We start from the raw sequence: 24,773 nt of genomic DNA, 5'->3' as shown, positions 1-24,773 counted from the left end.
CACATTGGAGACAGTTTTCATCTGAAACTATACTGATGGATTTAGGTAGAGAAGGGTAAAAGTAGAGGGGACAAAAACATCATTCCACCTCATTCCAAAATGACAGATGAGACATAAAAAAAAAATTACCATGTAGCCAAAGGAGCAAGGCCCACCAGCACGCTAATCTCTCAACTTTTTGAGCAGTTCTCCTGGACTATCACTGCACAATCATAGAAGTCTACTGTGCCATAGTACAGGATATTAGGGGTCTCTCTGGTAGCTCATACATATTGCAAAAATAAATAAATAAATATAATGCCTTTTTATCCCTGTAGGTCAGACAGATTTGGAAATTTGGGCTTACTGTATTTTGTAAATATTTCCTACCTTGTGATTTAGGAACAGGTTAGACCACCTCACATCCATTGTGCTCAACTTCTTCCACATCACAATAAGTTTTTCAGCTTTCTCTGTTTGACAAATCAGAACAAGAATTTGGTCCCCTTAATGAACAGGTATTTTCAGAAAACAGTACACTATTTAAAACTTAATTAATCCATTAAAAAAAAAAAATACTATGATGGAACTGCAGCTTCACTATCTGATTCTATTTATATTCCTACTACTAACATTGGAATTAAATGGAGCATTCAGCAAAAAAAGAATCTTACTGAAGTTTAAATTACTGCTTGAGCTCTGCCTTAGTTTTGCAGATAGTCCGTTGTAGAAAAGACAATTAGCATCATACAGATGTGCATACATGTAGCTTTATGCAGGATGAAGAGTCTTAGAATGTGCCCCATCAGTAAAACAGTGACATTCTAAGGAATAAAATCACAAACAAACATTCTTAACCCCCCTGCAAATCACTTCAGAGGCCTTGGCCGTTGGCAGACTATTCTAAAGCTATCAGAGAATTAAACATACATAAAGTGTTTCTGATGCCAATGGATTTCGTTCACTCTGCAGTTGATATCCTAGCTTATTATAGAAGTACTTTCTTAAGTTTTTCTTATACTATTAAATTTGGGAAGGAAAAAAAAAAAAAGAGAGAGAGAGAGAAAGAGAGAAATATGACCTTGCACAGAAATTCTCAGAAGACGCTATATCTTAAGCAAGCTTAGTTTATAATTTCATACCTATAATAAAACCAGTAATAATCTATCATAAGAGCAAACTAAAGCATTTTTCTGTCTCAGAAAATAAATAGAACAGCACTCCAGAGACCACAGAGCATAACAGTTATCCTTCCTCTTTATTGTCCATTCCAGAGTATAATGATCAAGCAAAAAGAATATAATGAGCTACCATTTGGAGAATAACAGGGGTAATACAGCACTCTGTTTCTCCATCTGTCTAATCTTGTAGGTTTTTCTCTGTATTATGATAAAAAGAAGCTGAACATTGTTCATTAAAAATAGTGGGCCACTGAATCAGTGTGAACACCCTATCCAAGGCTGTGGTATGAAAGCTGCTTAGCTGGCAGAGCTGCAGGACTCTTCCCCATGCTGTTAGCTGCTCAGAGCTGCTATCCATAGCACGGGCTGTACAGTAGTCTGTGCTGCTATAGTGCTTATCTTGCTAGGACACAGGGAATATCACCTCTGTCAAGAAAATGCCCTATTTTTGAAAGTCTGGAATCAGCTGAAAACACAGCTTTGCGGTTAAAGAGGGTTCCCAAGCATAGGCTGCTTGGAAAGTCCTATTAGCAGACCAAGCCATCTTACTGGGCTGTGGACATGCCTTTCCTAGCTTTCTACTGTATCTGTACCCATACCATATAATCAGCACTTCATCTAAAGGTCTCCAAATCTGCTTATGCTCTACTACCCCCAGTTCAGGGCTCATTCTGTGTCTTCATCTAGATCTCCCATCCCAGGATAACACACCTGAAGTTTTGGTCTATCCATACAGCACTCATCACCAACTGCAATGCATCCTCATGTTTGATGACTCTGTTCCTTCTTCATGATGAAAATCAAAGATCCCTATGGTAGACTGATGAACAGTGAAGCAGACTGAAGGTTTGGGAATCCTGCTGATAAGTTCTAGAGACATTACTGCAATTTGCTTATCAAAAGGACAGAAAAATGACACCAAGTTAGGTGCGTGTGTCGATCTGCTCGAGGGTAGGAAGGCTCTGCAGGAGGATCTGGATAGGCTGCACCGATGGGCTGAGGTCAACTGCATGAAGTTTAACAAGGCCAAGTGCCGGGTCCTGCACCTGGGGCGCAATAACCCCAAGCAGAGCTACAGGCTGGGAGATGAGTGGTTGGAGAGCTGCCAGGCAGAGAAGGACCTGGGAGTGATGGTGGACAGTCGGCTGAATATGAGCCAGCAGTGTGCTCAGGTGGCCAAGAAGGCCAACGGCATCCTGGCTTGTATCAGAAACAGTGTGACCAGCAGGGCTAGGGAGGTGATCGTTCCCCTGTACTCGGCTCTGGTGAGGCCGCACCTCGAGTACTGTGTTCAGTTTTGGGCCCCTCGCTACAAGAAGGACATGGAGGTGCTCGAGCGAGTCCAGAGAAGGGCGACGAAGCTGGTGAGGGGCCTGGAGAACAAGTCCTACGAGGAGCGGCTGAAGGAGCTGGGCTTGTTCAGCCTGGAGAAGAGGAGGCTCAGGGGCGACCTTATCGCTCTCTACAGGTACCTTAAAGGAGGCTGTAGTGACGTGGTGGTTGGCCTGTTCTCCCACGTGCCTGGTGACAGGACGAGGGGGAATGGACTTAAGTTGCGCCAGGGGAGTTTTAGGTTAGATGTTAGGAATAACTTCTTTACTGAAAGGGTTGTTAGGCACTGGAACAGGCTGCCCAGGGAGGTGGTGGAGTCACCATCCCTGGAAGTCTTTAAAAGACGTTTAGATGTAGAGCTTAGGGATATGGTTTAGTGGGGACTGTTAGTGTTAGGTCAGAGGTTGGACTCGATGATCTTGAGGTCTCTTCCAACCTAGAAATTCTGTGATTCTGTGATTCTGTGTGAAAAAGTGTGCTCAGCAGCGACCTAGACTAACGTAAGAAAACTATTGTCCCGTAAACATATACACAAACTGCAGATAAAACATCACATTTATTCTGTTCACAATACCAGCTTAGTCACAGAGTTGAAATAAATTGTTAGGAGATAAAACAAAGCCTTACCAAAAGAGGTATTTATGTATCCAAATTACAGACCATGTGTGTAATAAAGAATATCACTTGATTATTCCAAGGCAGAGAATGTATTCGGATGGTGTCACACTTAAGTAATGCTACCACTGATTTTTAACTTTGCAAAAAATTCTCATAACTGAAATCCCAACTATTTAGGCAGCTCTCACAGTGATGAAGCACACTGGAGATTGGCATGTCTTTTTCACTTGGATAACTAATGCTGAAAGATTGGCTAGGTTGCTGAGGATGATGCTCTTAAAAGACAGATAACCAAACATCTTCCAACGATGCTGTTGCAATGAAGATACTAAAAAAGACTGAAATATTTATAAGCACTATTAGAAAGAAAGTAGCCTCTTTCCCTGAACTAGTTAAAGTGAGGGGAGAAAAAAAAAAAAGTTTTTTTAAAAGCTTTCATAGCCTCCTATGATAACTGTCATATATCTGACATATATTGAATCCTCTTCTTATCAAGAAATATGGTATATGCTAAATGTTTTAGGATTCCAAACCTACTTTACAAACCTACAAAATAGGAGGGGAAGAGGATTTTTGAACTCAAACCCATGGAGAGTTATGCTTTTCAGTGAGTTCTTTGTGCTGTTCTTTCCTTTGAGACGTTTGATATTGGTAACCACTACAACTGTATGCTCAGCATGGATATAGTCAGGAAGGCTAGCAACACTGTAAGCCATGAATGCCCTTTCTCTTTGTCTCTTATCACTGCTCAAATCACATGACACATTAGCAGCCAAGCAGCTGTAGAGTTCCTCCATCCAAATCACAACTGCAATTCAACACTGGCACTGAAACCAACGTTATTTCACTATAGCCAAAGCCTAGCATTAGAATGTTACAAGGCTTCTGACCACATGCAAAAAGAAAGGCTTGATTTTGAAATTCATATTAGGTTCTATTCTATTCATGTTTGGAAAAAAATTGAATATGTAGGTTTGAAATGTTTGTGCAATAACTGTAGGGTCAACTACAATGGCAGACTTGAGTAATTTAGACTTTGCACTAAGCTTCATGATTAACCTCACCCCACAGAATTACTCCAGACTTGCATCAATGACAGACACTAGAACGCAGCCCACTGCGGTTCTGCACATACATTCTACATGCATGTAGCATATTGGATACACAAGCTTCCTTTCATGGAGAAACAAACAAACAAAATATATACAGTAAATAGTAGAACTGTGTTCATTTTGTATCAAAATAAGTCCCTTTTTTTTTTTTTTTGGTTAATGTTTTATGCAGTTTTATTAGTAGTAGAAAGAAATGTGTGTAATTTTTTTTTTTTCACTGCTAGACTTTGGCAGGATTCATCATGACTTCATGCATTCAGTTCCAGCAAATGGATGAACCCTCAACAAATGTATGTTATTACCAAAATGGCAACCAGTTAAAAAATATCACAGATTGAACACTACTGGAATAAGTACAGTTGTGGAGGGACTCTTTAACAGGGAGCGTAGTGACACAACAAGGGATAACAGCTAAAAGAAGGCAGGTTTAGATTAGAAATTAGGAAGAAATTCCTTACTATGAGGGTGGTGAGGCACTGGACCAGGCTGCTGAGAGAAGCTGTGGATACCCCATCCTTGGCAGTGTTCAGGGACAGGCTGGATGGGACCTGGGCAACCTGGTCTAAAGGTGTCCCTGCCCATGGCAGGGGGTTGGAACTAGATGATCTTTAAGGTCCCTTCCAACGCAAGTCATTCAATGATTCTATGTGAAATTAATCACAGGAAGGACAAATGGTATTTAGTTGGATTAGGGTAACATTATTTTAAGCAGTATTTTACATTTTTTTAAATATACAAATTCTGCAAGGAAATATTTGGGATTGATAGTTAATTCTCAACAAATTAACATCTATAAAAGCTGGATCTATACCCCAACCCATTCCAGCTTCCACTATATATTTTAGTGGCAAACCAATATAAAACTCATTAAAGCATCAGCAACAGATACCTTAGGAAGTTCCCGTGATTTTAGGGAACTCAGTACAGAGTGGTAAAAATAAATAAATTTATGCAAAGGATATACCAGCCACTACTTCGGAATATTCAGTCAATTATAAAAGTAAATTTAGAACCAACAAAATCAATTTATTACTAAGTCAGCCAAGCTGGTGTTTAAAGCACAAAATAAAATCCACAAATATCTGCAAGTAGTGCAACACAAAGAGTACTATTCAATGGCACCAGCAGAATGTTTCATTGTCTTACAATAACCTTGGCAGAAGATGCCTTAGAAATGCATCATTAGAGCACTGTCAGCTAAAGAGGACTTTCCCAGAAAAGTGCTCAAAATTCCTCTGACACACATTTAGAAAAATCAAAGCTGAATAGACAAAGATGACTTAAGGAGCAAGTCAAACAGAGCAATTCAAACACCATGGCTACAATTGCTCATTCATAATTTTAACTACAGGAATAAAAAGCAACTGATCACAAAACGCATGACAAATGGTAAGTGACTCAACAGATCTATCACATTCTTGTAATACCACCAGGATCTGAAAACAATAAATACAGCTGAAAAAATCCACAAGATAGCTACCATTGAAAAATAGTCCTGGCTTTTTGCAAAGGATCCTGCAGTTCAGCAAGCTATCAAAGGAAGAAGAGGAACTCCCCAGCCACTCCAAAACCCTGCCAAGAATTATGTACTGAATATTTATTACCAAACAAATTTTATCAGATTGTGTCTAGGTTGAGAGTGACGCACAAAACACCACCAAAAAACATCTTCTGGTAAAGGTATTCCAACAACACAACTCCCAGAACTTTAACCCAATTCTGATTTGTATGCTATAGACACTCACTTCATCCACTTCCCACAAATCTGTTGAGGGAACCAAAGTGAATGTCATTGTGGCCCAAAGGTACCAGAATGGAAGAAGAAAAATAGCTGGATATGAAATAGAGCAGCCTTAAGGTTTCCTCGCTACTTCAGACGTTTCTCTTTCTGTCCACACAAGATTGGGTATACATTGCATCCATTCCTCTTACTGCTAAACATCGAGCACAGTGCAATCTTACAAAAAGCCATTTACAGCTAGTTGTATCTCTTGGTAATTTTCAGTCAGAAAGGACTGAAAACCAACAGAATTCTGGATTGTTTCTTCTCAGTATTTCATCATTCATTTTATTTACCATTATGATTCACTGGAAATTAAAACCGTATTTTCCTATTTGAACACTTTTACTTATTCATTTGTTATAGCTTTATACACCTTTTAAACATGTATCTTAAGACTATTTATAAAGCCAAGAGAGCACTCTTGTCTGTTTAACAAATCACAGAAGAAATCTCAAATCAAGTATTTACTGCATGTATCTACTACTTTCAGAAATACGATCGCAGTAATAGTCACAAAGACAGTTGCAAGAGAAATGCACCAACTGCACTGGAAGATTTTATAAGTGGAGGAGATGGCAATGTGATTTCAGAACATTTGCAAGTAAAGAACTGCTAGGTGTATCAGTAGATTATTATATGCACTATATATTAGCTTAAGTTCAAACCACAGAACATATCCTTTGAAGTCTTTGTAGTAAAACACACTGCACTTTTAAAGATTACGAGGGATAACTGAAAGGTTATATTAAACATGGCTGTAAAATCATACATTAGAATGACACTAAAAAACAACTGTCTTAATATAATGTGCTGTTTTCATCTTCAAAATCTACCAGTATCCTAGAATATGATTTTCTTTAGTCAGAAGTGTAGTTTCTATTAGTAACCAAATAATTACCAACTACATTTCTACCTATAAACAGGACAAAATCATGTACACTGGACCAACTAAATAGGAATTTTAAACTATCTTGTCTGTGGCACCTGAGTGCCTCTTACAGAGGGATGTAGAAATTAAGTCACCACACAGACTTCTACACAAGATGAATTACATTCTAGAAATGATTGCCTTTCCTCTACTGCTAATGGAGCAGATATAGATAGTCCAGACATACCTGCCTGAGGTTAAGGACAACACACCATGCACATAGTAATATTGCCACTCAGGGAGGGGGGGATATTACAGTAGTCCTTATTCAGACACACTTCCTAAAACATCATCGCTATTTCAAAGATTTCATAATCTCATCTCTACTCAGCACACAACAGGAATAGGAAGCAAATGGAGATAGAGATGGAGGGCTTTTTTATTAGGGCTTTATTACTAGATTTTAAGGATTTTTAAAATAAATTATCTAGTCCTACAATTTTCAGTAAAGCTACTCATGTAACTTAGTTACAGAATGTACGCTCATAAAACTATTTTGAATATTTTGCCTTATTTTGGGAGAAAGTGCAGAAGGCACTGAGGTTTTACTGGCAACAGGGCACCCCCACCCCCTATTTTCAGAGCTGTATACCTCTTCATTTTCAGAATAAAAAATTTGCAATCCCGTGCAGATCTCAAAATGGCACATGGCTATGACACAACATTCAAATTGTTCTGGGAATACAGGATGGAGGGGGCACTCTGGCAGAATACTTAGTTCCTTTACAGGCATTATAGCTACTGCCCACATCAACAGCAAGCAATTTGGCACATTCCACATCTGGGAAGAACCCTCTCAGATTGCACTGTCTGAATTTTTATTCCTGGTCTCCATAGAAAAGGATCTGAAGGTACAACAAAGGGCCAAGAAATGCCACAAGTCATGACCTGAGAAATAGTACTTTCCTAAACAAGTAGATTAAGTCAGAAAGAAGAAATATTTAAAAACAGATTAAAAAAAAAAAGAGTAATTTTATCAGACTTCTGAGTGTGCATGACAGACTGGATGCTATAGGACTGCAGTCTCTAAGGTGCTGACTATACCTTCTGCAGGTGCAGAGGTCTTGCAATAATCAGATCTAATATTCTTCATAGATGTTAGATGTTCTACTGGCAGGTACATTTTATATTGCAGACAGTATATTTGGGCAGCTGAGCTCTAACTTTTCTACTATACAGCTTTTTACTTTTTTTTTTTTTTCCCAGCCTTAGTCTAACAACTTTTGTTGTCATCTCTATTATGTTAATATCAGAGTTTTCAAAAAAGATGAACCATAGAGTTAAGTATAGTTGCCGGTTGTAGTTCAGCATCTCAACAACCAATATGTAAAATGAATGTGTTTACTGTTTAACAACAGCTATAAACTAAGGATTTAATCTCAGATAAATAAGTGCATCTGGCACAGCAATACAGTTTATGTTGATTTCTACCTATGTATTTTCTAATATGTTAGTCAATTAGTAGGACATTCAGGAAACCCTTTAGAGTAGAGCTCACTGCAAGGTAAGTTTAGAAACATATTGGTAATTTGCCTTTTCTTCTTAGACAGTTTTTTGTCACATGAAATTTCATGTTCAGTCCACTTTCATTCTTCCTGCTAAATCAAGATCTGGATCTTTGTGTCCACAATGACAGGTAGACCTAAAAAAAAAAAAGTATTTTGCTCTCAAAAACACTTCGTGAATTCCCAAGGCTCTTTTTTATTGCTTGTCTTTTATTCATTTTTTTTTTTCCTTGAAGGTGCATAAAAAGAAACTGCATCACAAAAAAGAAGTGCCCAGGACATTCATCCCTTCTATTTGTTTCCTTTTTTTTTCACATCTTTATTACTCTGTGGTTATTTTTGCATTGTCACTTTGAAAATTTTGTATTGTTCCTGCATTAACTAGTCTACTCGCATATTTCACAGAATCACAGAATCACAGAATTTCTAGGTTGGAAGAGACCTCAAGATCATCGAGTCCAACCTCTGACCTATTTCGAAAAAATTTTATTTTATACAAGCTTCTCCTCATGTATTCTCACCCCCACCCCACCCTAAAAAAAATAGTAAAAAATAAAGAGAACTCTACAGGATGTGGTATTGACTTTTTGTTGTACCAAAGCAGCATTACTAAGAATGCAGAAATAAACAGTACTGACACTGACCCATGGCCTTGTATTTGTATCCTGCACTTTATAAAGAAAGCAACTTGAACTGCCTATTCAGACTAAGTTTTTTTTAGAACCCTGCATTTATGTGTCAGCTATACCTTAAGGAGAGTTTAAGAATTCCTCCATGACAATTAAAAGGAGTGCTAGGAAACCAGACCAAGTATATATAACTAAGGATTTAGCAGAACAAGGAGACATCTTTCTTAATGCATTGCCATTCATTTGCACTCTTTGTTATGTTTCAACTTCAAATAATATCAGGGGACATTTTGATTCAAAATTGACTCAACTACACATAGGGCAAAAAAAAATCACATCCCTGTCTCCACATATCATAACCACATGAATATTACAAAAATAAGTAAAATGGGAGTTTAACTTGTAACAGTATTGATTTTTATTTCCATGAAAGTTTTGGATTATATTCCTCTTGTTACACACTGGCTAAAATCAAATAAAAAAAAGAAGAAGAAAATCACTGCACTTCCTAAATGAGTTGTAGCATTTCCTCCATAACAGAAATAAGCACGGAATTTAATGTATTTCAGATTCAGATTTTGTGACTAGCGTTAGCATATGTTTAATGGCAATGCAATTCAATGTGATTATACAGTTTCTTTCAGGTGGGAAAGCCAGGTATCAGTACTTAAATTATTTGGAAAAAGGAGGTTTAGCAGTGAGAAAGAACCATAGCATTCCCTCAGGCAAAATAGCTGTTGAGGTAGTTTTTTTGTTAGGTTGGATTTTTTTTTGATTGGTTTATTTATGTATTTTGACAGTTCTAAAGTAATTCACCACAATACATTACTCTTCCAGCAGAGAGCAGATGCAGCATGATTTTGGGCTAAGTCTGAGATTATTTTCATCATTCTTTTATTGACAAAATTTGGAAGTTGATGAGTGCATTTGAATGCTAAGAAAAGCTGTCTATTTATTTAAATATTTTTTTTTAATTAATGATCTTATACATGAGTGATTTTATCATTTTTGTCTTGTAGTATTAAATCAGAGTCTGTTAAATGTCAGTAAGGAACCAGATGTAGAATCATAGAATCATAGAATATCCTGAGTTGGAAGGGACCCTTAAGGATCATCAAGTCCAACTCTTGACACCGCACAGGTCTACCCAAAAGTTCAGACCATGTGACTAAGCGCACAGTCCAATCTCTTCTTAAATTCAGTCAGGCTCGGTGCAGTGACCACTTCCCTGGGGAGCCTGTTCCAGTGTGCAACCACTCTCTCTGTGAAGAACTTCCTCCTGATGTCAAGCCTAAACTTCCCCTGCTTCAGCTTAACCCCGTTCCCGCGGGTCCTGTCGCTAGTGTTAATGGAGAAAAGGTCTCCTGCCTCTCGACACCCCCTTACGAGGAAGTTGTAGACTGCGATGAGGTCTCCCCTCAGCCTCCTCTTCTCCAGGCTGAACAGGCCCAGTGCCCTCAGCCGTTCCTCGTACGTCTTCCCCTCCAGGCCTTTCACCATCTTCGTAGCCCTCCTCTGGACACTCTCCAACAGTTTCATGTCCTTTTTATACTGTGATGCCCAGAACTGCACACAGTACTCGAGGTGAGGCCGCACCAGCGCAGAGTAGAGCGGGACAATCACTTCCCTCGACCTACTAGCGATGCCGTGCTTGATGCACCCCAGGACACGGTTGGCCCTCCTGGCTGCCAGGGCACACTGCTGGCTCATATTGAACTTGCTGTCTACCACGACCCCCAGATCCCTCTCTTCTAGGCTGCTCTCCAGCGTCTCCTCGCCCAGTCTGTATGTGCAGCCAGGGTTTCCCCGTCCCAGGTGCAGGACCCGGCACTTGCTCTTATTGAACTTCATGCGGTTGGCGATCGCCCAGCTCTCCAACCTATCCAGATCCCTCTGCAAGGCCTTTCCACCCTCATTCGAGTCCACAACTCCTCCAAGTTTGGTGTCATCAGCAAACTTGCTCAAAATACCTTCTATTCCTACATCCAGATCGTTTATAAAAATATTGAAAAGTACCGGCCCTAAAATGGAGCCTTGAGGGACCCCACTGTTGACCGCCCGCCAGCCTGACGCAGCACCATTCACCATAACCCTTTGGGCCCTGCCCGTTAGCCAATTGCTCACCCATCATATGATGTTTTTATTTAGCTGTATGCTGGACATTTTGTCCAGTAGGATCCTATGGGAAACCGTGTCAAAAGCCTTGCTGAAGTCCAAAAAAATCACATCAGCTGGTTTCCCTTGGTCCACCATACGGGTGATCTTATCATAAAAGGAAATCAGGTTAGTTAGGCAGGACCTGCCCTTCACAAACCCATGCTGGCTGGGACCAATGACTGCTTTGTCCCCCAGGTGCGCCTCAATAAGTTCGAGAACCATCTTCTCCATGATTTTACCAGGCACTGACGTGAGACTGACAGGCCTGTAATTGCTAGGGTCTTCTTTCTGACCCTTCTTGAAAATTGGCACAACATTTGCCGATGTCATGGAGAGATGAGGATTACTCAATAATTTTTATACGAAATAGAGCTGGTTTGCTTATTCATTATAAAAGAACATCCATCATTTACAACACTCATAACCTGATTTCCCTACTTATTACTCAAGCTTATTAATCAATTATATTTTATTTTTTTTTAGTAGAAGATCTCCTGAACTTGACATCTCCCAAGCCTAAAAATATAAACAACGACATGAAGGAAAATAAGGATCAGATTTCCTCTTGAATACGTATACCAGCCATATGATTTTTAACAGCAGAGCTAATGGTTTCCATCATACAACTGCAACAGAGAAATTTCCTTCCAAGATCTAAACAACAAAGTAAAATATCCCAGGCAGAGTACCAAACAACCATGGTCATTCTGCTAGCAGTTGCCAAGATATTTCCTTCAGATAACTTAGGTATTACTGAGGAGTATGGCACTGGACTTTTCAGTTATGTGAGACAATCTACAAAAACTTTGTCAAGAACTACCAATAATCCTCAGTGTTTCAGATATTAAAATTGACTCAATCCCAAACACTGAATCTGAGAGGATTCTGCAAAAAAGTGTTTCCACTATGCTGTTTTCTGAAACAATCTTCAGCAAGCATGTCTCTTCAGGGGAATAAATTTCAGTACTGCTTAAGTTTGGGCTTAGCTTGTTGTAATTTGCTCTTAAAATACATTGCATTTTAGTTGTATAGACACAACACTAATTGTGAGCAGCTACATAACGGACAAGCTAACGTTTCATTCTAGGGCCAGCTGCTAAACATAATTACAGATGATTCAGAAGTCTTACCTTTGTAGGCTATGACAAATTCTGCTTTGTCTGCATTTCACAGCTTATTACGAAGTACCCAGATTAAGCATATTTACTTCTCATAACTTTAAAAGTCAAAAATAATATTAACGATCACAGCTTTAGGGAAAAATTCTGAGTCACATGCTGGATTTCCACAGAACTCCTGAATTCTGAGCTCTCAGCCAAAGAGGAATTTCAGTTGCTTTAGTCCATAATCACACACAACTATGTTGCTTTTGCTAGCAGCTTCTTCTGCAGACAACTACAATTACTGCCTGGTGTCATGTAGCATGAAGTTGTAATATTCCATCAAACACTTACATGAGAGGGCTTAAACAAGTAGCATGGTTTCTACATTTTTACACAACTGGCTTGTGGGCCTTACAAGATGGAGGAAATGCAGAAGCTTAGAACAATATATTTCAACACAGAGGGAATTATTTTAAAGCAGCATTTCCAACCTGAAATTCTACTTAGCTCTAAGATAGTTTAAGCTAAGACTTATGGTATTATTTCTCCATGTATCACTTCAAAACATTTGTTTCTTGTATTCGGAAAAAAAAAAAAAAAAGAAAAAAAACAACAAACACCATGACATTATAAGAGAAACAGATCACAAAACACTCCACAACTTGGACAGATATACAGGAGAGTTTATATAACTCTAAAACTCACTTTCTGAAAATCCTTCTTCTTATCATTGTCCTATAACTGTTTGAGGATACTTGTGACAATAGTTACAGGAGTTGCTGTGGTGGCAGGGAGAGGGAAAAAATGGTAGGAGTTAGGGAAGAGAGGAGGTTTCTTCAAATATCCTTCAAGTAGGAATAATTTGAACAGCAGAAACAGTGCTTAACAATTTAAGCTTTCCAAAAGTTAAGGTGCAACAGACAACTCCAGAAAAAAAGTATTTAGCTGTCAGATAAGTCTATAGAAATTTGAAGACTCATGCCAAACTACTCTAAGTAGCCTGCCCATTTTTCAGGTACAAGGGAATAGATGCTCTCTTGAGGTGCTTTTACCCCATCCTGAAAAGCTGCTCTCAAATTACATCATTATATCCATGGGCAAACAGAGAAAATCTGAGATAGTCCTCCCTAGTTCCTGCACACCCAGAAGGGGCAAAGAAGTCTTCACATGTCTCTACTTTTTTTCTCACCAACTTCAATACCCATTCAAGAGAAGGAAATAAATAAATAAATAAATAAATAAATAAATAAGAGTACATAAGTTGAATAGATAACAAGCTAAAGGAACTGTAGATCCCCAGATAGTTAATACAGACTTAGTTTTAGATGGCACATCCATGACCTGTTCCTGTAATATTTCATTTCAGCTGCTTCTGCGTGTGACAAGAACACACTGTCCCCATCTTCAAAATTAGTAGCACTTCTTGAATTAACAAGTGTAGCCTACCATAGTCTGAAGATCTGAACTTATGAAGAGAGACTAATAGAAGAAAAATACCCATACTGTTAACTCTTTCCATTTTGACTTTCACTGGCTGTTTTTTAATTCTATTTTATCAATCTTATGTGGACAAAATGAGGAGAGTGGTTTGGTGGGAAGTCACCAAGAAACTACAGCTCTTTTTTTTTTTTTTTTTTTTTTTTTTTACAAGGTTTAAATCCTCTTAACAGGCAAAAGCAGTACTTAATAACAGCTATCTAATGCCTATTGCAAACAACAATAGCAACATAACGCTGAATTTTTTATTATTATTATTTTGCTTCAAGGATCTCAAAGGCCAATATATCCATTTAGCCCTAGTTCATACAGTAACTATTGAGGTAGATGATTGTCATGTAACAGTTAACATTATGATATTTACAGAGTGCAACTGTAAAGTACATATTTTTATCAGTAACTAAAATATCTTCGTGCCAAAACCACAAACTGGTGTGTGCAGCTCCTCCTCTAGGCTTAGTGATAAAGGTTTGGGGTGATGACAACCCTAAAAGAAAAGCTGAGCTAGTCCACCCTCTCCCATGCAGCTGTAGACATATATACTCTTCAGGGAAGGAGTGGTTTTAACAAAGCACAGAGCATGCAAACATGAACTGAGACCAAATGAAAATGGTTCCTGAAGAAGCTGCAGTCAGCCATAGCATTCACTAGTGAGCTTTTCTTACATTTGTTCCAGACAGACAATAAAAATTACAGAAGAGATCTTTTTTGGTATTCAAGCCCACATAGAACTACTTTCATAAAGCTCTTTCCATAAATAAAATAATAATAAATAAATAAATGAAACACATAAACCAAACCAAAAAGACTTCCAACGGTCATAATCTCTGAAGATTCGTATCTATCTCAAGATAGCAGTACAGAGGCACTTTTTGACTGTACGTGAAGGTATAATGAGCTTCTCCCAAAGCTCTTCTATCTTTAGGTAGATAAAAAAATATCTCCCTTTCAACATTTCTGAAGAAGTTGCAGCAAGCAGATTTTCTGAGGAAGTACCCCGTAGCTCGTGGAAGCATGTGGAAGACCCTTTAAGAACAAATGCACTAAAGACACAGATATTTGATTTTCACATGTAACATATTAGCGGAGTAGCAGCCACCCCATTTACTTAGCCACCTTGCATAGGAGCATTTAGCATACAAGCTTACGCACAGACTTTCTCTTTCTCAGTTAAAAGGTAGGATTATGACATGGAAGTCAAATTTCTTGACTAAGTTGAGTCCTGGATAATGGCTGACAGAAAAAATGGATTTAACATCCTAAATTTCCAGGACAACATCCTGGAATCATGCACATTGTGTCTAAAAGAGGTGGAACAAATGACAAATCAATGTTACACACCTGTGACTATTTTCTTAACTGAATTCTATAAAAGCTCATCTTCTGCATTCCCAAAATAAAGCATATTTGCCCAGAAGGCCTGACAGGAGGTGGTTACATGTGACTCACTCACAGTTAATTTAGTAAGCGAGGCAGAGAAATTCCACCAAGAATGCTTTCCATCAGAATTTCTCAGTAGCGTTAAAGCAGGTGGCTTGATTTTGATCATGTTTGACAGAACAAGAAGAACTCTGCTGGCTTTCTACCAGATCACCTGCTCTCCTTCAGGATTTGACAGGAATTGACCTTGTGGGCAATATTGCAAAGCAATACATTCCTTAATCTAGAGTAAGCTACCACACGAACTGGCCTCAATTCAGAGACCCTAATTCTTTTCAGCAGAGCCCCAGCTGGGGATTTTGGAGTTTACTGAGAGATGGAATTCCCTACAGCTACGTTATGCTTTAAAATACATGCCCGTATTATTCTGTTCACCCAGCTCTAAAAATAAACAAACAAACAAACAAACTGATAAAATTAATTTCCAAGTACCCGCCATCCAGAATAACAGCTAAAGTACTTTGCTGAAAAAGAAACACAACCATGACACTCTGGATGTTGAACACTGTTCCCAGTGCCAAAGCACCTCATCTCTCTCCCTCAAGCCAGCAGGGTTCTAACAACATGATGCTGGGGATAGCAATTAAATTTAGACCTTAAAGTTACTCTGAAACTTGAGGCTTTTGGAAGATACCTGAGTTGTGAAGAACTGAGAAGCAGAATTGCCAAATTAACCATGGTGTTAGAACTGACAACAATACAGGTCTTCTGAAGATAGTCTCAAAAGAAAAACTCTTTACTAGTACCATGTACTTCAACGGTGTCCTGAAAGAAAATCAAAAGAAACTAAAAATTCAATCCATTCACTCAATACAATTTTAGGGAATTATAAACTTAGTTGTATCCAAAGTATGTTTTGTTGAAAAAACACTCCCTCACCAGAGAGAACTTCACAGTTTTAATATAAGATATTCTCATGGCCGATACATACTTTTAAATTAGAAAGCAACAAAGGAAGCACTTGAGCACACAGACACTTGCAGTAGTCTTAGCTCTCTTAGCAGTACTCGACAACTAACTTGTTTAAGATAACAGTACATATAAGAAGTTAAGAGAGAAGGTGGCAGTAAAATGCCTCAATAAAAGAATTTAGGTCTTTCTAAATTCAAGTTCTTTCTTGAAGTGTCTAGAAAAGACAGGTAGCCATTACTGCAAACACAGGGATGGAAAGGACTGCCATTTAAAATTCTTTTATCCCTAAATAAAAGGAGAGGAAAGTACTACATACATTTGTCCAATGCTTATACTCTGCACTTAGCAGCTGGTTTGGGCCACTCTGTGAGGTGGAGCACTGAGCTAGATAGTTCTTTAGCCATGCCCTGACATGGCTACATTCATACAGATATCTCTGTTTCCTTCTATCATAAAACAACATGTAGTAGATTAGGGACAGATTTACCAGTGGCTATGCACTGTTGGTATAGGGAGAGCATTTACCTCATACCCTAACAAGTGCACTGAAACCATCAGGCCATAACAAGAATTAAGATATGAGCCTGATCCCATCCTACTAGTTTCACAGTACTGATGTTTATATCAGTATTTTTGTTTCCACTGATTTAATTGAAGTTATTTTCTTTTTATGTATACAGTTACAGATCCAAGTCCCCAGTAAAACAAAATTCTAATAAATGTTATCATATGAACCACAGGGACCCTACAAGATTGTGGACCCTTCTGCTCAACTATGAAGATCATTTTGCATCCTCTTCACAAAAGGCTATTGTAAAATATTTAGAAAAAGCCCTTGCCTTATTTTTAATTGTATAAAAAAGAACTTTGTTAATTCACTGAATGCCTACTCAAGCACTGAAGAATTTGTAGTATTCAACTATAGATCTTTGTAGTGAACAACAAGTCCAATCATTCTGGTTGCATTATACGGAGTTCTGGGAATTCTTTGGCATGAAAAAACTGAAATATATTTTCTCTGGTATATGGAAATAATACTTGATTTAAAGATATATCCCACAGTCGGACTTGACAAAACCTAATTTAAATATAAACAAGTATTTACATAAAATTCAACCCTTCTTGTGCCCTCTTGATGACCAATTCAACAGGCTTCTTGCTCCTGAATTATGATTCACATACTAATTCTTTTTATTACTAATTAGATCCACACTTCTGTCAGAACAAGAACCCCCAACAAATTACCAGATTTTCAATTTTTAGAAAGCAGTCCTTTTGATTAAACAAAGGGATCATGGTACAAGGAATCAAAACATCTATTGGTTGGAACCTGGCTAAATCATTTTTGACTCCCCTAAAACTCAAGCAACTCATGATAACAAAAATAAATTGTATTGGTTTCACCTTCCTTGCATTCACTTCTTGTTGCACCAAACTCTTAATTCTGAGGCTTTTAAAAATATATTAATACTAAAGCGGTTTATTCTTATCATTTGCACATATAATAAAGAATATCTAAGGATATATGCGCTTCTAAATTGAGTTAATCTTTGTTTTAATTGTGATTTAGCAATAATGATTGTAATGCCTCCCTGAGCACTTTCTCTAATTGCCATGTTATTTTCCAATGCTTCAAAGTGACCTACATAACCACATGCTATCTTCAAGAGGGGTGAGGTATTAAAGCTTACCTTCATGGAAAAAAAAGTGTTTGCACTAGCAACAAATAGTGAGTTTGACTTTTGCTAAAATACATGGGGAACTCAAGGAAAAACACAGTAATAAAATTAGCAAGTTCAACACAAGTTGTTCTTCTTGGCTACTAAAACAAAACAACACTGAAGTTGGTAAACCAGATTAAAATCATGGGAAAGAGCTGGAAACTTTCTATGGTAACTTCCTTGTATTGGTATATAAAGCTCTTTTCACCTGGTACCCATGGAATAATCCATCATCTTCAAAACTGACCATTCATATTAGTTCATCCACATTAACAATGTGCAGGAAATATACCATAAAATGGATCAAAATCAGACTCAAAACCTATCTCCTCCAGAATGTAAATATACTTAGTTTACAAATGGTAAGAACATAGAATCAGCTTGTTAAAACAAAAAAAAATATATATTAATGCATGATTTCCATGTGAATTTTTAATTAGGCTTAAAAATTGAAAACAGATGTCATCTCTTTTTAAAATAAAATAATTTTAAGAAACATTTTCAGAACATAAGATACCATGCACCAGAATTTAATCATTATTGTGACCAAGTCTAAATACAGGACACAATAGAATTGCTCACTAAAGTTCTGCCCATTCTGCTTGTACTTTTGATTCCAGGAAAATTATACAGTGAAATCATTCTGTAAACAAGTCTCTGCATAATAAATAGATATGGAAGGGTGTATGCACATGGAAAAAGAACAAGAGTTCAGTTTTCAGATTGCAATTATTTTGGCTTCTGGTTGTGTAAGCTGTGTACCTTCAATGAGGTCACAGTCATTCCGGAAGCATTTCCGTATGAATTCAGTCCTTATTCTCCCCAAAATGTCTACATTCATTATTTATTTATTTATTTAAGAAAGGCTTCTCAAAAGAGATTTCGCATTCAATAAAATTCTAGGCCTCTTCCAGCCTTCCCCTGAGTTAAAAATATTCTATCACTAGAACTATTGTACATAAGTCTTTAATACCTTTGTTCCAAGTGAGATCATAGTCCTTTATGTATAAGTCTCTTCCACCCAGTTGATGGGTTTTCTTAATAAAAGTGCTTGCTTACTTCTTTTAAATGCTAATGCATTGAGTGAATTCATAAAAAGAATGAAAACATTTTGTGAGAAGATTTCACATTTGTGGCCTGACAGCAAGAGACAAGGATGCATAACATCTTACCACCCTAGGACATAACACAGCCTTGCTGAAAACAGACTTTTGTGACTGGATTTTCTAAACTTGACAGCATTGAGCAAAAAGATGATTCTGATTTATTCCACAAAATGCTCCACTGCAAATCACAGAGGTAAATTTACAGAAAAGTCAGCTGAGTCAGGATTTGCCATAGCAGAAACTGAGACAGTTTATAATTTGGTATTTTAAAGCAGTAACAGGCACATATACTTTATTCATACTTCTGAGTTAGTCTCATCTTTTGATAACATCAGCACCTTTTTCTATAGGACTTTGGTCATTATTTCTGTTTCCTATAATTGCTTAATGTACTTCTTAAAAACATTTGGATCTTCATAAATTAAGTTTGTTTAAGTTGCTCAAAGCTACAGTAAGAAATAGAAGGATCACAAAGCAGAGAAGCTACCCTTTGGTATGTACATTAATTATGAAGAGTTGCTAGACCACCTGGGAATATAAAGGAAACAGTATAAGCAAAAATATACAGGACAGCCATTAAGACCATTGTAATGTCTGTGCAGGGCTGTATCTTACAAAAGGTCATCTACAACTTTGGCAATTCCAATGTCAGAATAAAATGCTTGGACTTTTCTTCTTCCTTTCTGTTGGAAATCAATAATAGATTTAAACATGCTAGGTAAAGAATTAGTATCGTTTCTGATAGCTGTACTTCCATTTAAATGCCAAATCTATTTTCTTGATATTGAAAGACTTCAAACATGATTAAACTTTGTTTACTTTTCTGTTTTGCTATCCCATTACAATTCTAATCACCATTAGGCATGTGCATCTCTATCACTGGCAGCTGATATACTGAGATGAGAGGTAAAATTACAAAATTCTCTTTTCAATTGCAATGGCCCCTGATCTATTACAAAAAAAAAAAAACAAACTTCCATCTCTAAGCAACTGATCTCTTAGCAACAAGAAGCACCTGCATAAAAGATGCCACAGAGAGTGATCACCAGAAAACCTATCCAGATCTTTAAAAGACGCACATCCATAAGAAAGATAGCACTCTTCACCAGTAAAATCAAGAGGAGAACACAGGTAATTTTTAAATTCATATGCTACATTTTTTCTACAGATAGTATTACTGGGACGTAACAGAAATGTTCTTTTATGTTGTCTTTGTGGAGGAATTATGCTTTCTGGAGCTGATTTGATTTGAATGACTGTAATTAACTTTGTGTAAATGATATGTTGTCAGTATCTAAGTAGATATTTTTGATTAGAAGATCTGTAAGTCTTAAACCAAATTCCTGACATTAAGGTAACAACAAACTGTTATATATTTTGTGATTATTTTAAAAAGTTTCTTTAAAAAATGGCACAATGTTCCTGCAGAATAACTATAAAAGGTTCACTTCATTCAATCTTTCAAAGTGTTTATGTTATGTCAAGAAACACTAAAACTTTTTAGGTTACTTAGATACAAGCATCACTGATTTAAAAAAAAAAAAAAAAAAGAAGAAAAGAAAGAAAAAACGAAAATGAAAAGAAAGAATGAAAAAACTTTCCATTGTTTTTGTGGTCTCTGATTTTAATCTACTCTGAAGTGTCATGACCAAGTTAAGAAAGTTAAGATACAATACAAACCAACATATGTTATGTCCAACATAACAAATGTTGGGCAAATCAAGCATTGTTGTCACAGCAGGGGAAAGACAGAATTATTAGTGACGTTATATAAAGGTCATCAAGTGGAACAAGTCAGGAAATGATGCAGAAAATTGGTTTGTTCTATCATGACTTGATGTATCTCAGTTAGTGCTTGCTATGGGGAAGTGCAATATTCTTTAAACTGGTATATCTTAGTTAATTATTTCTTGCAAAGGAAGTCATTGGAAAGAAAAATGGGTTGAGAATATTCATGCATTCTTGTTTTTTCAAAAACCTAAATTTTCCTCAGGATTAATTGACATACTTTAATAGAATGCTTGGTATTTATAGCCTGAAAAAGTCAAAAATTATAGTTACTTTTCTTACAGAGTGGTCCCTTCTATGCCAACTTTTTGCTTATGTTGGTCAAAGTGTTTGCTAGGAATAGAGGTACCACAGCAAATACATAATTATAGCAGAGAGCTGTCTTCCATCTGCCAAATCACAGCCAATACCTCCCACATGGCAGTAATAGCAACCTGATAATGGTTATATACAAAAAAAGAGTCTTCATGTAGGTCTGCTTTCCCATAGTTATAACATATCTGATGTGTTAGCACATTAGAGAAAACTTGTAACATGTAAAGCATGTTAGAGAAAAAAGTTGTCTACCTACAACTCATTTTCTGGTTAGTTTTGAGTGTAATTAGAGGTTATAGTGTTCTTAGAAAACTTTTGAGGTACTGGCAGTAAAACAGAGCCTTACCAATACTGCAGAAGTTTGTTTATCTCCATAGTTCTTCTTGATGGCATAGGTGCACTGCCATACTTATTCTCCCTCAGGAGATGTATGTTTCAGATGAAACCCTTTTACTGTCTACTGTGGATAGTACATTTCATGGACATTATGTTGGTTCCTAAGCAACAATGAGACCTTTTATGAAAGGTACTAAAACTGGCAAGTTATTTTTCCAAATCATATGTCAGACTGCAATTAAAACCTCAGAGGAGGACATGGTCCAAAATCTAATTTCAGATCATTATTCTTCTGAAAGAAAAATCACAATTCAAATAATTACAGATTGTTCAGAAAGCAGAAACCCTCATTGTACAGTCATTTGGGCAGCACAGAGTGTACCTTGCTTCACATATCCATGTTGTATAAATAGCTACAAGAAAATAGTATGCATACTGTCAGAAAGAGGGAGAATGATAACTCCTGACCTTTAAGTTACACAGGACATGTTATCACTTCAAGTATTGCCCACCACAAAGCAATCACAGCTTTAGAACTGGCTAGTTATTTTGAATTCTTAACACACTAGTGGAAAGTGATTTTTCAGGGCGTGAGCATTCATCCTCTGGAGATCAATTCAGACATCCAAAGTAACTAGCTGTTTCTAGAAGGATGCATTTGATTCAAGATTTTCAGATTATTAGGACATTCCCTGGCTTGCCCCAAAGGTAATATCCAAACTAATTTGACAGTATATCATAAAGACTTTATTTGGAAAGTTCACTAAGCTCTGTGATCAATAGCAATTCAAAGAGCGCAGATAGCTATTTCATTAATAATTTATCAACTTGGTCAGTACTTAGTTATATAACAGCAACATCAGAACTCCAGCATTAAAAACTACTAAAAGGATTCTTTGGGATGTTTAAAGGCAGGACTTACAGCTCTATTGTACCAGAAGTGTCATTTACATAAATCACAAAGAGAAGAGCAGCCTATAGGATACTATTTGACAATCACTTTGCAGAAATCACAATACCAAGCTCAATACAGTGGCTTCAAATATCTCCTCCATGATACCTAAACATCAGTGATGCCATTTGATATGAGACAAATTCTGATTTAACACAAAGATAGTAAGCTCACAAAATGAAGGCATACAATTACAATATCAAGGCATTGTCTTTCACATAGTTATCCAAACACATAGTAATATTAAAATAAAAATCCTACATGTTATTTCTAACTTACTTCTTTCCCTATCAATGTTTGCTCAATCTGCATTTACCAATTAAGACCCAGTTCCAGTGTTCAGAAAAGCAATTGATCAAACAGACCTAAAATAACAGGAATGTCGGTATTTACATAGTACTTCAATTAATACCTTCTCTGCATTTCACAAACTTACAGTACACTGAGTAGGAGGGGTGAAAAGAAAGGAGTTCTGTGCTCACTAAGGTAGGTAAGAAAAGCCAAGTATCATTTATGGTCGTATACGAGTCTTTGGTGGCATCCACTAACATAACCAACATACAATAACATTTTAGAAAGGATATTGAAGGCAGCTGACAGAACTTTAAAATATCAGAGAAATATGCTCTAGGAATCTAGTTCTATTCAGCTGTGAAACAAGGCAACATTGTCATAAAAAGGTTCACTGAGATTAAGAAAACCACAATTCCAAATAATAGCAGAGGCATCAAATATAATGATCTTTCTCCCCTCTTGGTACACAGGTATTTTCTTTCAACACCACTAGATCATGGACACATTCTGCATTCCTGTTTCTCTCATCTTCAGACACAACAACATTAGGCTCCCTTAGTAGTCAAGAGCCCCTTTAGATAGCTAGGATGACTGTTATTAAATTTCCACTTCCAAGTTTCTGCTGAAAGTGTAACCTCTTCCTCGTTCTCTAACCTTAACAACAGATTAGTTCAGTAGTGCCATTTAGATTAGGTTATGTAGTAATCAAGTGGCACAGGATTAGTCTATAAGACTGCAATAATCATTCAACATTGCTAGAATACATTTCCATAGCAATTAGATGTGATAGACCCCTACGACTGCACAAATTCTAGCCTGCTGATTCAAACTCTAGAAATGGCTGAAAAAGGTAAATGTAGGCTATGTATTCATTTCTTGATGTGCACATTTTACTATAATTATCTTTCTCTTGTAGTTCAAAAGGATTGAATAAAAAGTAGGAGACATACCTAAATGAGCCAGAGTGCTTTCAAAAGCACATCTAACTTTAAAAGATCTGCTCTACGCATTCTAATCGGAAATAAAGTCAACTGTAATAGGAGAGATGACATCTGGATTATCTCTTATGCAGAGGATTACTGAAGCACAGATTCAAAGCAAGTGAAAATGAATAAGGAAAAATATTATAATTGAAGATAAAGAATGTCAGGACAAGAGTAACAGCATCAGACATCCAATGAATTGTGATGAAAATCTGTCAGTGACATCCCCACTGCATCTGGAGAGAATTACAGAATTAGGAAAGTGCAGAATATCAGGGAAAAATTTCTAGTGTGGTACTAAATAAACATGCAGTCAGAAGCTTACAGAATAATTTTACAACTCAGCTTACAAGGAACAGTAAGTACTCTCAAGTTTAAAAACATCTTTTAATGTGTTCTCAACTTTAAACTCCATGGCCTTTCAAGAGAACAAGACAATCCCTGTACCAAGGTTTGTGTATGTCATATATGTTACACATCTGGTGATAAATACCTACTTCAGACTAATTCTTCAGAAGTAACACAGCCATGCAACAAAAAAGTGGATTATTTTTAGTGGTTCTTACAATAGTTTCCCTGCAAATGCAGCTAATTTTACAATAGTTCCACAAATGACTTTTTATTCAACAGCTAGGATAGTAATTTACTATTTTGCAATAAAACCCACAATTTGAAGGCAGTGTTAAAATAGTTACATGAACTCCTTCATCATGTGCTCTAGTAAATAAATCTGATATGCTCTTAGGGATGCTCTGATTTATTTTCATCCCAAATGGCATCCAAAAAGTTTGCATGCTCTGAGATATAAACACAAGTATGGAAAATGGGAATGATCTGCAGTTTCGCTATCAAAGCAAACCCCTTAAAGTGCTGAAATGCCAATGGAGACATACCTTGAGCCACCATCCTCCTGACTGTCGCACAGTCAGGGAGCATCCACAGAAAAAAAGACAAACGCTACTCAGCTAGCTATACATTAGCCTTCTAGTTGTAAAATGCACTACAAAAGCTAAGTATGTACTTATATGTAGAAGGCTGAAGGTTTACAGTCTGTATGAAATTGTCAATCTTCACTGAGTGAAAACCAACTAGAATCAGTATC

At 37.1% G+C, this 24,773-nt stretch overlaps 1 protein-coding gene across 1 annotated transcript in view; it reads left to right on the top strand.

Annotated features, from left to right (window-relative positions):
* Window positions 1-20,007: 20,007 nt before the first annotated feature.
* Window positions 20,008-24,773, top strand: part of CYP19A1 (cytochrome P450 family 19 subfamily A member 1) — a 29,053-nt gene continuing 24,287 nt past the window's right edge. Inside the window, exon 1 of the mRNA XM_013106596.5 lies at window positions 20,008-20,134. The gene's annotated coding sequence lies outside the window, so the exon portion shown is untranslated. The remainder of the gene's footprint in view (window positions 20,135-24,773) is intronic.

The sequence above is a fragment of the Anas platyrhynchos genome, chromosome 11 (genome assembly GCF_047663525.1).
Source record: "Anas platyrhynchos isolate ZD024472 breed Pekin duck chromosome 11, IASCAAS_PekinDuck_T2T, whole genome shotgun sequence".
Lineage (NCBI taxonomy): Eukaryota > Metazoa > Chordata > Aves > Anseriformes > Anatidae > Anas > Anas platyrhynchos.
The sequence above is the reverse complement of the archived record's forward strand: the minus strand, read 5'-3'. Positions and strand labels throughout refer to the sequence as shown.